The 17,147-nt window shown below is 35.1% G+C and overlaps 2 long non-coding RNA genes across 4 annotated transcripts; both read left to right on the forward strand.

Moving 5' to 3' along the window:
• The first annotated feature begins 486 nt into the window (after positions 1 to 486).
• LOC111406217 lies at positions 487 to 4,343 on the forward strand. Of its 3 annotated transcripts, none has more exons than XR_002704957.1 (3): positions 487 to 1,029; positions 1,173 to 2,686; positions 3,017 to 4,343. It is a non-coding gene; the product is annotated as an uncharacterized LOC111406217 (long non-coding RNA). The 3 variants fall into 3 exon arrangements; XR_002704958.1 differs by having other exon boundaries at positions 1,173 to 2,576; XR_002704956.1 differs by lacking the exon at positions 3,017 to 4,343 and having other exon boundaries at positions 1,173 to 2,923.
• Positions 4,344 to 9,738: 5,395 nt separating this feature from the next.
• Positions 9,739 to 10,594, forward strand: LOC111407059. The gene is made up of 3 exons (XR_002705025.1): positions 9,739 to 9,870; positions 9,959 to 10,081; positions 10,162 to 10,594. It is a non-coding gene; the product is annotated as an uncharacterized LOC111407059 (long non-coding RNA).
• The last annotated feature ends 6,553 nt before the right edge of the window (positions 10,595 to 17,147 follow it).

Raw genomic sequence — 17,147 nt, forward strand, 5'->3', positions numbered from 1 at the left:
ATGCTTTCTCTTGGTTCACATGAACCGAAGTTTTTAGTGCTGTGGAAGATCCAAATGATGTGCACATAAGGTGTTTGGTAAAATGTCCAACAAGGTCTTCTGCAGACAAGTTTCCATCAATCAGCTGAAGAACGAATGGAATCCATTAGAAATCTCTTCCAATGCTCATGTCATCATAAGGTGTTATGTATGTTGGTAGTGGCGTCTCTACTACAATTATATTAGCAATGATGCTTGCAGGAAACTCATCAGCCGATGCATCCACGTTTCACTCCATTTCTCTCATCTTCAAGATGGATCTCCTAGTCCATCTTGAGGGGGGTGTGTTGGAATACACGTGCACCAAACATCAGCAGATTCGTGCACCAGATTCTAGAGACTTCCATCTCAACGTATCAGATTCCAAATGGTTGTGTCCAGCTGTCTTAGTTGTTAGTTAGTTAGTGATTAGTTTGTTAATTAGCTAATTAGTTTAGCCATTATGCATTTTTAGTCAATTGGAATGTGGATTTCCAATCCCTCCTATGGAGGTTTCATTTTCTCCTTCTATGGAGTTTCTATTCCTCCTTTAATGGAGTGTTTCATTTTCTCTTTTTATGGAGTTTTCTTCTCCTCCTTTCATGGAGTGATTCCTCCTTCATGGAGTGCCTTTATATTCTCCTTTTATGGAGTTTGTCTTTCTCCTTAAGGGAGTTTAATAAACTGTTTTTCATCCAATGATTTTTAATACAAATTAACCCTAATTTTTTTTCTCGAAGAGAGGTAAGTACAACACATTTTCTTCCTCCCTCTGCGATTTGTGGTGGCTTTCTTCATACGAGTGAAGTTGCTCATTTTATGTTCGTTCTTGAGAGCTTGCAATGCACTCGGAGATAATAGAGAAGATAAAGAATTGCCTACTTTCTGGGGCATTTTCAGTAGAAATTCAGGAGTGCTATAGTAAGACCTTAAGCTTTTCAACTGTTCTTCATTTTAATGAACTCATCAGCTGACAAAAAATTAAACCCAGAAATGGAGTCGACCCTGAAGGTTACTTTCCACTCTTAAATTTCTACATTTTTAATTTCTCTCTCTCTCTCTCTTTTTTTCTATAAGGTTCTTAACTATTTTATTATTTTTAGTACAGAAATGTTTTGGGTTTTCTCCTACCTCTGGCGATGATCCCTCTGAAGATGATGAAGACGATGAAGAAGAAGTGCGTCAGATGTTGAAATATGGAACCCAAATAATGCATAATCAGCTGTATCGACCTGATGATCAGGAGCCTGATAATGGAGGGTAGAAACATCAAATTGAGGACCATTTTTTGTTGCATAGCATTTTCTCCATATGTTATTTTGTTGTATAGCAAGTGCTTTCAGCCAACTTGTATAGTCTTCTGGATCCTTCTTATTCATTGTATATATATGTGCAAGAAGTTCACAGTAAAATAATTCTTATAATACTCATCTGGTCATGTAGTTTTCTCTTTTGCGAAGGAGCATTTCATTCCCTTATTTTTCTTATATGGTATCAGAGCCATAGCCATGGCTGACAATCAAAGCTCATCGAGGAAACAACAAACCCGAATGGAAGTACTGAATAAAATTTCAACACCAACCCAATGCCAAACAATCATCATATTCCAAATTCTAATGACCCTACTCATCCCTGCAGTTCCTATCATATTGAGGGAAATGACCATTCTGGTGTAATACCAGTCAGTCATGTCCTTGACAATACCAATTATAATGCTTGGGCAAGGTCCATGAAGACAGCACTTTGAATTAAAAATAAACTTGGCTTCATTGATGGAAGCATTTGTGAGCCAGCAGATTCCAACAATTTTTTGATCGAACACTGGTTACGTTGCAATGATATAGTAATTGCTTGGTTGCAGAACACTATTTCTGTTGATATTAATCCTCGCACACTTTATGCTGAAATGACTCATGAGCTCCGGTTGGACTTGGAGCATCAGTTAGGATAGCAGAATGCCCCACAGATTTATGAGGTAAAATAGTCCATTGCTACCTTAATGCAAAATGATGACATCGTAAGTGTATACTTACCCAAATATAAGACATTTCTTGATAGATTGATTAATTATGAGTCCATTCCCAACTGCACTTGTGGAGGTTTCAAATCTGTCATTGAGAACCAACAAAGAGATTGGGTAATGAAGTTTTTAATGGGGTTAAATGACTCGTATAAAGCAATCAAGGCACAAGTCCTGCTGATCAAGCCTTTACCCATTCTAAACGAGGTGTATTCTATAATTCAGCAAGAAGAGAAAAGAAGACAAATCTCAATGGACACTTCCATACCTGACTCTATGGCACTTGCAACTGGAGGAAGCTTCTGTACTGCAGCAGTGCAAAATGGGATGGGATAGAGAAAATATTATTGTACTCTCTGTAAAATACCTAGACATTCACTAGAAAGATGCACTAAGGCCAATCCTAAAAGGACACTCCATTGACAAATGCTATAAGATTCATGGATATCCCCCGGAGCACAAGTTGTATGGAAAAGGAAAGGCCTGTGCAGACCTAGTTTCCTTGCAGGGACAAGGAGAAGTTAACAATGAGAATCAGGTGACATTCACTCTGGAGCAACGTGCACAACTTTTCGCACTACTGCAGTTACAAAACAGCAAATGCCTAACTAGCACAATCCCAGCAGACACAAACTTCCAACCTTTTTGGTATATCATCTTCTCTATTAGCTTATGGCATCAAACCTATTAAGGACCATAGCACACCATAGATAATAGATACAAGAGAAATAGACCACATGGTCTGTTGCATCTCATTCTATAGCAATATTCTAGCCAAAGTGTCCTATTCAGTCATCCTTCCAAACGGTGATCCATTTAATGTAACACACACAGGAATTGTAAAAATCACATAGAAGATAATTCTAAACAATGTACTTTGTGTTCCATCATTTGCTTTCAATCCAATATTTGCTAGAAAATTGACAGAAACCTCCAAATGCTGTCTAATATTTTTTCCTGAAAAAATGCTTTGTGCAGGACCTTTTGAATTGGAAAATGACTGGAATGGGTGAAGTGAGGCAATGACTATATCACCTGTTACGATCCAAAGTCTTTCCTTCAGTCTTAACAGAAGCTCTTGCTTTTATTACAAACAAAACCTCTATGTCAGTAGCCACTCTTAGCAACAATAAAGATTTTGATCTCTGGTACTATAGGCTGGGACATCCATTCCATTCTAGATTAGATCTATTGAATATCAATTGCAGTCCTAAGCTTGTCAAGGAAACCTGTTCTATCTATCCCATGGCCAAAATGCATAAATTACCATTTTTAGTCAGTTATCACAAATATAAGAAAATTTCTGATCTTATTCACTGTGACCTTTGGGGTTCTTGCATTGAAACTAGTTATGATGAATCTAAATATTTATTATCCATAGTTGATGATTTTAGCATGTGCACTTGGGTTTATATGTTAAAGCTAAAGTAGATGCTACTGCAGCTTTGCAAGGTTTTTGTGCCTTAATAAACACTCAATTCCAGTCATAAGTAAAGGTAATTAGGACAGACAATGGATGGGAATTTGAAATGAAAGAATACTACCATAAAAAGGAGATCATACACCAGAAAAAGTGTGTTGAAACACCACAGCAAAATGCACTAGTTGAAAGAAAACATCAGCATATTCTTAATGTTGAAAGAGCCCTAAAAATCTAAAGTGGTATCCCCATGGAGTACTAGAATGATTGCATTCTCACTGCGGTATATTTTATAAATAGAACACCCTCACCTTTGTTTGAAAACAAAACTCCTTTTGAGATTCTATTCAAACACAAGCCAAGCTACTCACACCTTAAAGTATTTGGATGCCTTGCTTATACTTGAACCCTGGTCAATCATAGGACTAAGTTTGAGCCAAGAGCCAAGAAGTGCATATTTTTGGGATACCCTTTGGAATAAAAGGATACAAGCTTCTTGACCTTGAATCTGAAAGAATTTTTATCTCAAGAAATGTAGTGTTTTATGAAGACCATTTTCCTTACAAAGATGGCAGTGCATCTGAAAATGCTAACATAGAATCATTACCTATACTCACCAAATTTGAAATAGAATACCATACCATTCTTTCTCCTACAAACACCATTGATGAAGTAATAAAAAATGATCATGAAAACTATCCCTCACCTCGTGAGTCAAAAACATTTTCCTCACCAAATTTTCAAAAACTCGAACAAGAACCATGTGACACACCATGAACAATCATCAACCAATACATAGATCCTCAAAAATTAAAAAAGCTCCCACTTACCTTGAGCACTATATCTGCCAACAGGCCTCATTTTGTCCATCACAAAAGTTGGACAGGAGAAATGGTCTTCGCATCCCAGGTAATCCTTTTCCTCTCAATGCTACCATATCATATACTATCAAATAACCACAAAGCATTCATAAATTACATAACCACACACATTGAGCCTAACACATATCAACAAGCACTAGCCTCACCTGATAGGTGTAAAGCCATGAAAGCTGAAATTGTTGTTCTTGAGATGAATAACACTTGGATTGTAATAGATCTCCCGCCTAATAAGAAATGTATTAGGTGTAAATGGATATATAAGGTAAAGTATAAAGTTGATGGTAGTGTTGAAAGGTACAAAGCGAGGCTTGTGGCAAAATGATATACATAGCAGGAGGGGTTGGACTATCATGAGACATTTTCACCTGTAGTAAAGATGGTGACAGTCAAAACCTTATTAGCCATTGCAGTTGTGAGAGGATGGAATTTACATCAATTTGATGTAAATAATTTCTTTCTACATGGGGATCTGGATGAAGAAGTGTACATGGAGATGCCTCCTGGGCATCCTGATTCAGGGAATTCAAAAGTATGCAGTTTGTTGAAGAGCTTGTATGGGCTCAAAAAAGCATCCCGACAATGGTAATCCAAGCTTTCAACCTTCATTATTGAAAAAGGATTCACACAATCTAAAGCTGATTACAGCCTATTTACAAGGTACTGAGAGTTCTTTCATTGCCATTCTCGTCTATGTAGATGACGTAATTGTGGCTAGCAGTGATCTGAACAACATTAGCTCTCTCAAAGCCCTACTTGATAGAAGATTCAAGATCAAAGATTTGGGGACATTGAAATATTTTTTGGGAATAAAAGTGGCAAGGTCTATTAAAGGAATTCATATTTGCCAACGAAATTATGCTTTGGACATATTATCAGACTAGGGGATAATAGGATGTGTGCCAACAAAGATACCATTGGATCAGAATGTTAGAATTTCAAAGACAGATGGAGAACTTCTCCTTGATCTCAGTATGTATAGAAGACTTGTTGGGAGAGTGTTGTACTTAACCATTACCAGACTAAATCTTTCATACTCAGTATAATTATTAAGCCAATTCATGATTTCCCCTCGCACTTCCCATCTGTGTGCTGCTAATAAAGTGCTGAAGTACATAAAAAGAGCTCCAGGACAAGGATTGCTATTTCCCGTTGATTTAGATTTACAGCTCAATGCTTACAATGATTGAGACTGGGGAGCCTGTCCTGACACACGAAAGAGTGTAATAGGATATTGCGTGATGCTTCGAAGATCCTTGATATCTTGGAAATCAAAGAAACATAGCACAATATCTAGGTCTTCAACAGAAGCAAAATATATGGCAATGGCAAATGTATGCTAAGAACTGACTTGGCTTAGGTACTTGTTTCAAGATTTAAAAATCAAACACCCACAGGCTGCTAACCTATTCTGTGACAACAAATCTGCTCTCCACATAGAGGGCAACCCCATCTTCCATGAAAGAACTAAACACATTGAGCTGGATTGTCATTTGATACGGGACAAAATTCGGGAAGGAAGCATAATAGCTAAACATCTTAGTAGCAGTTCTCAGGTTGCTGAGATTTTGACAAAATCACTAAACTCTTCTCAGTTTTATCAACACTTGATTAAGATGGGAGTTGTTAACATCCACTCTCCATCTTGCGAGGGGGTGTTGAAATATGGAACACAAATAATGCATAATCAGCTGCATCAAGCTAATGATCAGGAGCATGATGATGGAGGGTAAAAACGTCAAATTGAGGACAATTTTCTATTGCATAGCATTTTCTCTATTATGTTATTTTGTTGCATAGCAGGTGCTTTCAGCCAACTTGTATAGTATTCTAGATCCTTCTTATTCATTGTATATATGTGTACAAGATTGAGCAATTGAAATCATCTAGTTCACACTAAAATAATTCTTCTAGTATTCATCTGGTCGTGCAGTTTTCTCCTTTACAAGTGAGCATTTCATTCCCTTATTTTTCTTATATTAGATGAGGAGCTCAAGCACAACTATTCATAAACGGGTTTGACAGAAACTCACAATTTTTTTGTGCTTTCAAAATTTTGGATAAATATGTTAGGGATTAAACTTCGAGTTTTAGATAAGCTTTCTCAGGTAAAAATTAGATATACAACAATGCTGTGGTCCGTAATTTTCTTTTTAGTTTGATTTTTGGAAGCCCTTTTGAGTTTTTTATATGGGGTTCAATCAGTTATGCTGATTTGTTATGATGCTCTGAATCTCGATTGAGTGAATTGGATTTTTGATCTTTTCGATTTTCTTTTGGTCAATTAATTTGTGAGCTAGATTCTTTAGAATTTTATTGGTTTGATTTTCAATTATTGGGATGTTTCGGGTTTTGGGTTTTAATTTAGTTATTTTTCTGTTTTTCGAATTTATTTGTTCTTTTTCTAAATTTAGATTGTTATTCGTGAATTTTTGTGGCATTCCCTTACAATTTAAGGTTTCCCAATTTCAAAAACTATGATGTGATTTGGAAGACTATTACTATTATTGCTTATGAATTGTGCTTAATCTCATTCTATTATCATCATAAATTCATTCTTTTTTTATTGTCATGTATTTTTCCATGAGCATTCCACTTTTTCCAAGTAAACTGAATTCTAGGGTTAGCCCTGGCCCAAGGCTAACTCGGCAGCCGCCTTGGGCCTCATCATTTACAGGGGCCTCTTAAAATATTCAACCCAAAATTTACCCTGAGGACCTGTCTAAAATTGATGAAATCATTTGAAATGGCAGGATGACCCATGTCTACTTCCACTTTGGCCTTTGACTGATTTTAATATTAAAAAAAAGAAGAAGAGAAAATTGAATTTAAAGACGGTTGTCCGAAAATACCCTTCCATCTCTTACTTTCCATTTGTTTTGTTGTGCCAAAACTCATAGTTGGGATCCAGTCGCCGATTTTCATCAACCATCAACACTCATCGACGAGACATGTTGCCGGCGAACTTCTTCTTCTAAAAGTTAGCTTTGGGTTGAGTTTTAATTAGATTATGGTTTGGAATATTATTGATGGTGTGAATGTTAAATTTAAGAGTTTTCAATGTGTTGTTGGTGTTATTTAGGGTAGATGTTGAGTATAGGTAAAGAGTTGGATGTGTTTTGGTTGGTGGGAGGCTCCATCTCGTCGGAAATGGAGGAATCTGGAGAGTGGAAGAGGCCGACTGTTGATAGCAGACCTCTAATAGTCGATCGACTGTCAACAGTCGGCAAAACGACTGTTAACAGTCGTTTTTAACAGTCTGGGCCGAGACTGTTAACATTCGTGGGTTGACTGTTCAGCCCATAACTGTTAAGTGGGCTGACTGTTACCTTTTTTGTTACTTTTTTAATTTTCCAATTTTAAACTAAGTAATAATTTTTTCATTTTCAAATTTAAATAAACTTTTATTTTAATATTAATTTTAATTTTAATTTTAATTATTAATTTTTTGTAATACGATAAAAATTTCATATTCTTTATTTAATTTTAATAATTTTTAAGTTTACTTTTTAATTTTATATTCATTTTAATTATTAATTTTTGGTAATAGGGTAAAAAAATTTGTATTATTTATTTAATTTGAATACTTTTTTTTGTCATTTTCATTTCATTTTTTATTTTCAATTTAATTTTTTAATTCTAATTTTAATTTTAATTTTAATTATTAATTTTTGGTAATAGGGTAAAATTTTCATAATCTTAATTTAATTTGAATAATTTTATCTTTTAACTTGAAATTTAATTTTAATTTCAATTATTAAATTTTGGTAATAGGATAAAAATTTCATATTCTTTAATTTGAATAATTTTATATTTTAATTTTACTTCGAATTTTTATTTTTATTTTAATTATTAATTTTTGGTAATCGGGTAAAAATTTCATATTCTTTAATTTGAATAATTTTATGGTTTCATCTTAACTTTTAATTTTAATTTTAATTTTAAATTTAATTTTAATTTTTGGTAATAGGGTAAAAATTTCATATTTTTTTATTAAATTTGAATAATTTTATATTTTAATTTGAATGTGAATTTTTTATATTAGTTTTAAATTTAAATTTAAATATTAATTTTTGGTAATAGGGTAAAAATTTCATATTCTTTATTTAATTTGAATAATTTTATAGTTTAATTTTAATTATTAATTTTTGGTAACAGGGTTAAAATTTCATATTCTTTATTAAATTTGAATACTTTTATTTTTTAATTTGAATTTGAATTTTTTATTTTAGTTTTAAATTTAAATTTAAATATTAATTTTTGGTAATAGGGTAAAAATTTCATATTCTTTATTTAATTTTAATAATTTTATAGTTTAATTTTAATTATTAATTTTTGGTAATAGGGTTAAAATTTCATAATCTTTATTTAATTTGAATAATTTTATATTTCCATTTTAAATTTAATTTTATATTTTCAATTTAATTTTAATTTTAATTCTAATTATTAATTTTTGTGATAGGGTAAAAATTTCATTTTCTTTATTTAATTTGAATAATTATTAATTTTTATTTTTATTTTAAAATTTATCTGCGTCTTGCGTATAGTAGTTATGATTCGATTCGCTTAATTTATGGTTATTATGCTTCATTACATTATCTCTTGTACAATGTTCTAATATTCTCTGTTTGAATTTTCCCAAGATGGATTATCATCTAGACGTAGAGTAGAAACGGATGGAGGGCAAAGTTACGTTGAACAGTAGCTTTGACAGTTTTACCATTGTACTGGAGCTGCTTGATGATCAATATACAGATATGTTGCGTCAGTTCTTTTTGTGGCTCATGTACCAGTTGAGAGACTTGTAGTACTCGGGTTAAATCATCGATGCTCTTCTATGTCGGTTGCTCAATCCAGTTGACGACGATGTCGTCCACTTTGACATTGGGGGCAAAGTCGCCAATTTTTTCATGTTCGAGTTTGCCCTGCTCACTGGATTGCAGATTATGAGTGATGACGCAACAAGTGACGGGACTCAAAGAAGAAATAAGTTGCAGGACGCTTACTTCCACGGCTAGGAGACGGTGGTTCTGCCTTAGTTGATCGACGCAATCAGGATGTGTGACGAGATGTTAGACAAACTAAAATTATGTCTGGTCTACATCCTTGAGAGCGTGGTATGGTGTCACCACAAGAAGATTGAGATCGACCTCTTTCACCTGGAGATCGTCAACGATATTGATCGTTTCAATAACTATCCATGAGGCCGAAAATATTTCGAGGACACCATACACGTTTTCACCAGATCGCACTCGAAGCCCAAGGGGCCCGTACGTAAGTACGACACCTACGGATTGCCCCTGGAGGTGTAGATAAATGATTAACATAATCAATGTTAAAATATTTTTCTATTGAATTTTGTATGTAGTAATTTATATTTTGCAGATCTGGGCATACGAGACTGTCCCCCCATTGGGTACCGCTTTGTGCGGTGAGGGAAGACACGCTGCTCTCGGATGCACCATTGGTGAGAATCTCGAGCGGAGGGATGTCCCACTTGGAAACAATTATCGGCTTTCCTCGACGACCCTCATGTTAGTATTATACATTTGTGATTTATATTGTACATAGTTTAAAATCTCATTAAATGATTGTTAATGATTTGAAATGTTAATATGTCAGCTTGAAATAATAACTTATTTGACACCGTCGATGGAGGGGGAGGCCCAGGGTCCTATGCGTGAATTAGGCATTCCGCACACCTAAGACGATCAGATGTTCGATTCGATCAACGATCGAGACTGAGTAAGTGAATTATTGATTACTATTTTGTATCAGTTAGCAATTATTGATTAAGTTAATAATTTGTAAAGTTGTTTGTGTAGGACCGTGATCCAGTTGATCGGGCATCACCTCCGCCGCAGGCATCACTTCTTCCCCCTCAGAGTCATTATTTTGATGATCTGTATGCTCACCTGACTGGATTTATAGTGCAGGAGATCGGCGCGCTGCGTCAAGAGCTGATAATAGTTATATTTGAGGAGGTTGGCGTGCTGCGTCGAGAGATGGTAGAGAAGATCGATTATCTAGGATGCGAGTTAGTAGGGAGGGTCGAAGATATATCCGATGATGTTAGATTACTACGTGGCCATTTATGGGACCTTCAAGAGATTACAGCACTCCGAGGTGATATAGTCGGTAAACGATGGGGTGACGAAGGTGGCGACCGGGGTAGTAATCGAGAGGAGGATAGAAATGGGGTCACCAGCAGTCGTGGTTAGAGGATATATTGGAATCCTTTTTAAAGTCCATAGAGTGGGAGCGGATGACCTCGTTGGGGATGAGGGCGATGATGGATGGGGAGGTGGCGATGGGGGCGGAGGAAGGGGTGGCCCTGTCGGGGACGAAAGTGATGGTTAAGGATGGGGGTGGCCGCGTCGGGGACGGGAGTGGTGGTCGAAGACGGGGTGGCGATGGTGGCGGAGGAGGAGGGAAGCTTGGACAAGGTGGCAGTCGTCGGGGAGGAGGTTGTGGCGATCCCCGAGATGGATGAGAGGAGGACGACCGCTACGATTGAGGCGAAAAACGTGCTATTGACGTGCTGGAGCTGGTGGTAGGCAAGAGATCAAGAGTGCCATTACAGTATATCGTCTCTCCTTTCACGGCTAAGCCGAAGAGGAGGAGGTTCGTCGATAGAACGTACCCCAATCTGTTCCGAGAGGTCGGCCATGCTAAATGAAAAGCATTCGAGACTAAATGGCAAAAATATTGTCAGGGTAAGTATTGTATGATTTTAGTATACTACAATAACTCGTATATACTTCGTTTAATATTTTTTCTATTTTTTCAGAGCCAGCCGCCAGATAACTCGAAGGACGATATCTGACGCGTACAAGTGGTTCCATGATATTACCCTTCAGAGGTCTTGGTTCATCGATAATGTATGTAGTGCTATTGTTAATTTTTTATGCATTATGTTTGGTTTGGTTTATTAAATTAAATAACTTCCTTTTTTTTTGTTTTCCTTGATGTAGTACATTGACCTGTCATGGACTTGTTGTACGATCGAGCTGAGAGATATCCACGATCGTTCCACATTCCTGGCCAAATAATACTTAACATCAAGTTCTTTTGTGCCGTTACCATCGAGTACCAGTCGCTCCAGCTTATAGGTAACGAGTACATGGTGCCCAAGTATATGCTTGAGTGGGTCATCGAGGGAAAACCATGGGAGGGTTGTACGCATATGTACATTCCAGTAATCGTGAATCATCACTGCATTACTCTGAAGATTGTGTAGCTAACTCGACGATATATGTGTATGACCCCAATCACTTATGTCTGACATAGTGACAACTCTAGCTGAACTTAAAGCCAGTGGTTGTGATTGTTCCTCTGATGGCTAGACAAACGGGCTTAACTTTGCAGGAAAGACTAGCCATCGTGCGGGACACGACAACTGCGAGACAGTCCATATCGTAAGTGTTTGTAAATTTATTTTTAAAATTATAAATTAGTTTTTACGTAATTGGAACTGAACTAACAATTCTTGTTCATTTGCAGGGGCTACTGTGGCATTTTTGCAATTAAGTACATTGAATTTTTTTGTATAGCACATAAGGTTGATAAAATCAACCAATTTTGGATACATAGTGGGCATGCGACTTATACGACTTTAATGGTAATCCATAAATTTATTGTAATTATTCATTGTAATTATTCTTTGTTGGTATTTATTTTGTAAATATTCTCCACGTTATTTGTAATTTAAATTTTTTACAATGTATGTACAATTTTCGAAATTATTATTCTTAGTACATTGAATTTTTTTTATCATATGAAACAATTGCTTATTAAATTACGACGTAGTTTGAAATATCGTAAAATAAATATAAATACTATTTATTTCAAATCAGCAATATTACAAAATGGTCTAACTGTCATTTAGAGGAACTTGACTTATATAATATTGACGAGTATGTCCTACTGATTTGTACCTGTTGCACCTATGCGGTTGAGGAAATTTTTCGGTAGATGGTATTCTAGACGTATTTGAACGTCCAAGACTACTCGGTTCAATAAGAGGTGGCGACAATGTTTTGAGTGGCGAATATGGTTGAAAACTTCCCACTCGATTTCTTTCGGTAGAGGAAATATTGTTTTAGCATACGCAACTCTCTAATAATTAGTTGTGTAATAATGACAGTACAATGTTCTCGCTGCAAATTTTCGATACATAGCCACCGCGAATACGGGGTCGCATATCATTTCGAAATCCCCGAATGCATTATCTAAGAGCCATGAAGAAGAATTTGAAGCAATTCTCACCCTCCATCTCAATAAAAAATGACGAGCTATGATTAGTTTTCTCCATGTTATGGCAATACCTAGCCAATTTAACATAGCTTTCCTCTGCAAAGCCCATTAAATCCTCAAACGCTCATTCTTTGGCCTTTTAGGCCATTTGGTAGTCTAAGACTACTCCGTACTATCTATGGATGTCGTTAATGATATCCGATGGTCTGTAGATCATACGTGGATCCTGATACTTGTGCATTAGCCGTCGACCAATAAATCAAGCTCGGGCTCGCCTGTGATCATTTCGACGTAATCCCACTTAAAAAGTATGTTCCCGTGTATACTTGCGAACTACAAAGCACTCATTTGTGTTCATCTTTGTCGCTCGCAAACGCCAACAGCAATTGTCATCTACGCAGGCGATTGTCAATAACGACTTGATCGATTTTTCACTTTAAACTCAAAATTGTATTTCAGTGTAATTAGGTGCACAGCTTCTTGCAAATCTTTTTTCATTTCAAACAATTGCTCGATATATAAATCATCACTATCAGGAACCACACGCGAGAACTTAGAGAACGATCCATTCGATCCAGCCCCTGAGGTCCCAACTCCCTCATGTCTTTGTCGGGATAAAGCGATCAAATTCTCATTTGTAAAAGTATTTGCATTTTCACACTCGTTGTCGTGAACTACGGAGGGAATTCTATACGTAATCGTCTCTAGAATAAACATATCATCTTCACAAGCTATCTGGACCATATCCGAAAAATCATTAGCATTGTGATTCCCTCCATCCGAGTCTACTTGTTCACCTTCGACGACGTCCTTTCTCCCTAAAGTCACCCAAAGAGGAGTCGTATGCTTATTATTCAATTCAAACAGATAATTCACTTTGGCATTAGAAGAAATCATCATAGGTGGAATCGGAATATCTTGCTTGCTGAATTTAAATTTCAGTTCCATGTCATACTGAGAGAGATCAACATTGAACTTGTTTTATAAATATAATAGAGTTTTGCATATGATGTACTTGATGTTATGAAAATTAGGATATCATTATATTTATCGCTCGTCTATTTTCATACTCATCATTCTCTTTCGTCCAATTCAAAATCACCAAAGTAATAAATTGGGACTACAACCATATCTGCATGATGAAACAGAATTTTTTATTGCAAGAAAAATATCAACTGCAATAAAAATATCAACTGTTATATAAACAGTCAGCTTTTAAAAGTCGACTGTTTGGTCGATTACAATCACCAACATTTTATACAGATGAATTTTTCCTCACCAAATGCTTAAATTTTGCACAGATCTATTAAAAAAATTATCTACATTAACATTATATGTCGAAATAAGTTTTATCGATTAAAATGTACAATAATTTAACAGAAACAAAATTAAATGTGCGTACTTTATACTTACCGATTTGATGAGATTGATATAAAAGAATTTTCAGTTACCGCGTTCGATAAATTTTTCAATTTTTTAGGTTGGAGCAGATGAAAGATGAGAGTGTTTTTATCTGTGTTGGAGTAAACAGATAATAAAAGTTTGCTGATTTTGATATTTTAAGAGGGAAGTGTTTGATTTGTAATTGTTAACTAAAGGGTAGTAATGCCTTTTAAACAAAACTATCTTTTGTAATTGTATAATGTACTTAAGTACATTTTTTTAATTACTCAATAGATCATTGTGATAATATTAACAATCCAGCAAGTCAAAGTGCAATTTCAATTGTTTGACAATACCATTTTTAAAAGTACCCTTCCAAAATTCACCTGGTTGCTCGAAATAAGCCCCAGGTTGGAAGAGATTAGAGAAGACGTCAGAAATTCACTTCAATCCAAATTTGTACTTGCAGCAAAATTCAATACAAGATCCTACTTTCTTTTTGTAATTTTGTCTTCCAAATAATGGGATTTTCATCCGATTTTAGCAGATGCAAAATGCTTTTGGCTAATTTCTGCTTTTACATATGTGTGCAATTTAAGGGCAAACTTTTGGCTAATTATTTAGGCTTTTTTTTTTTTTTTCCCCTTTGTTTTTTTTTTTCTTCCTTTTGCATTTGTATGAGTTTCTTATTTATTGAATTTTATGTGTGCTTGTTGGTTTCTCTTTTGTTTGATATTGTTCTGTGAAACCTCATTGGAATATCCTTTTCTTTAATGAAATAAAATAATTTGTGTACTGGACTTTCTTGTTATACTTAGAAATTTGAAGAAAGTGCACATTTGGACAAATCTCTGAATTCTTGAAAGAATTATTTGCTACTGGAAAGATAGAAAACTATATCTAGTTTTAAGGTTTTTTAAGCCTTTGAGTGATGCTCAAATAATTGGTTTGGGCTTGTAATTAAAGATTTTTCTTCGACTGCTTAAAATGATTAATGCTATATAACATGAATATGGGATTGGTACAATATGCTTTATGCCCTTTGTTTGGTAATGTTATAAAGGGTAGGAAGAATACAAGGAAAACCTGGTTCATTCAAACCGTGTGGTCAAGAAAATAGGTTTTAACAATTGATGAATTATCACCAGTAGGAACATTTTAAAGATGGGCTTGAAATCTAAGACACGGGTAGAGAGGTAATAGAATTAGTATAGGCATCTGGGAGTTTTTGGACAGTTTGAATGAAGAGGGGGAGTAAAAATGGCTACCAGGCTTTTATTTTGCAATTCTAGCTTTTAGACTATAAAAAGTCTTTTATACACACACACATGTAAAAAATAATAATAATAATAATAATAATAATAATAAAAAAAAAAAAATTATAGGGCCTCATAATAATTAGTTACTTAGGAACCTCAGAATTCTCAAGGTCAACCCTGCTGAATTCATCATGATTTTGTTCATGTTAAATCTACGGACCTTGTTGTATCTGTTTCTTATGTCTTTTGGCAGAGAAAACATGGGAATATAGTTTTTGATGATGAAACAAAATTGAGTTACTATTACAATGCAATCTTCACAAGTAGCTTATTCATACCTTAAAATCCCAACATTTGTTTTTACATGCATATATGAACATGTATGTTTTGCAATGTAGTGGGCTGCCAAAGTATTTAAATGAACAAGGCTTCCATATTGTGGGTTATTGTTGCAATAGAAAATTATGGGGAATTGGATGAATTAAATGCTACTGCTATATCAGAAAGTGGTAAGTTGGCTTAATTCGACAATTGACTAAGCAATAAAGATCTACGTTTCTTAGCTGCCAGCCATTGGTGAGTTTCCTCAGTTGTAGTTGTGAAGAGTAAAAGTTGCATTTTTTGTGTCCTTCTAAATTATTATTATTATTGCATCCTTGAACAAGGCAAGTAATTTTGATTTCAATACACAGGGAAGAGTGTATTCTTCATTTTTTGTATGGAGGTTAATTTATTAGTTGTTTGGTGATCTGTGCTACCATGGAAATTGTGGTTAATTCCAGGTATGGAGTATTTTTGGTATTTACCAGTCAACTACTTGTGTAAAGAAGATTGTAGACTGTTTTTTGTAGGTGCAGTGTATAGACAGCTTTTGTTTCCTGACTTGTTGGGACACATCCTGCGATTTACTTCTCTCACAAAGTTCTAAGGGCGAGACGATGGGACCCTCAAGGTTGGGGTTCCACCTTTTAAAATTGTAGATTGTTTGCAAGATGAGAAAATTGTATCCAGTATGAAAGCTGACAAGGTAAGTGTTATTATTTTAATCCGTTGGAAATGCTTTACCTTTGAAAATACTATTTGTAAGAGCTCCAACTATTCTCATACAATGTAATGTAATGTAAGGGATAGGGGATATAATTTTATCATTGCTCTCTCTTTCTTAGTCCATTGTGAGGGTCTTTATGCTAGAGTTATTCATTTTTTTTTCCACTTTATTTATTTTTCAAATGTATAAGACATGATGTAAATCACGAAAAATCAGCACATTTAATAAACAAACACTATCTTCAAAATAACTCAGTCAGTGCATTACATGGGCAAATACTAGTAATGTCAAAAAAAAAATTATATATATATAATAAAGAAAATCATCACCTATTAGTCGTGAGTTTTCCAATTAAAACCAGAATAAATTAACACAACTTTTAAAAATAATATTATTAATCTGTGTAGTCAAAGTAAGGGGGGACCAACAGTGGTTTTCGAGTCTCACGTGTTTCAGAAATTCCATGTTGACAGCGCCCAGAAAATTCATCGCCTTCACAATTTGACTGCTACTTTGTCTTCTTCATACTTTATTGTCTAATGAGAAGGCACGGTACAATGTACATGCATGCAATTGCTACAGCTATCTCCAGTTAGACTAGACAATCCTTGTGCATGCCCTCCAAAATATATAAAACTGTAAATCCAACACAAGATTGAGAAATGCTATGTGTTGACCTCAAAAAGTGTTGTCAACAGATGTCGATTTTACTTGCACACATGTGGATGAATTTTCAACACGCTAAAATACGTGGACGGTCTAAAACGAGCAGTTCAAAGAGCGTGAGAGTAGCCCAACGATGCGGGACGGTGACGTTCGGAATCCGACGGGTTGTTGGTGATCCGATTGTACAATAATTACCAAC

This window comes from Olea europaea, chromosome 12 (assembly GCF_002742605.1).
Source record: "Olea europaea var. sylvestris chromosome 12, O_europaea_v1, whole genome shotgun sequence".
NCBI lineage: Eukaryota > Viridiplantae > Streptophyta > Magnoliopsida > Lamiales > Oleaceae > Olea > Olea europaea.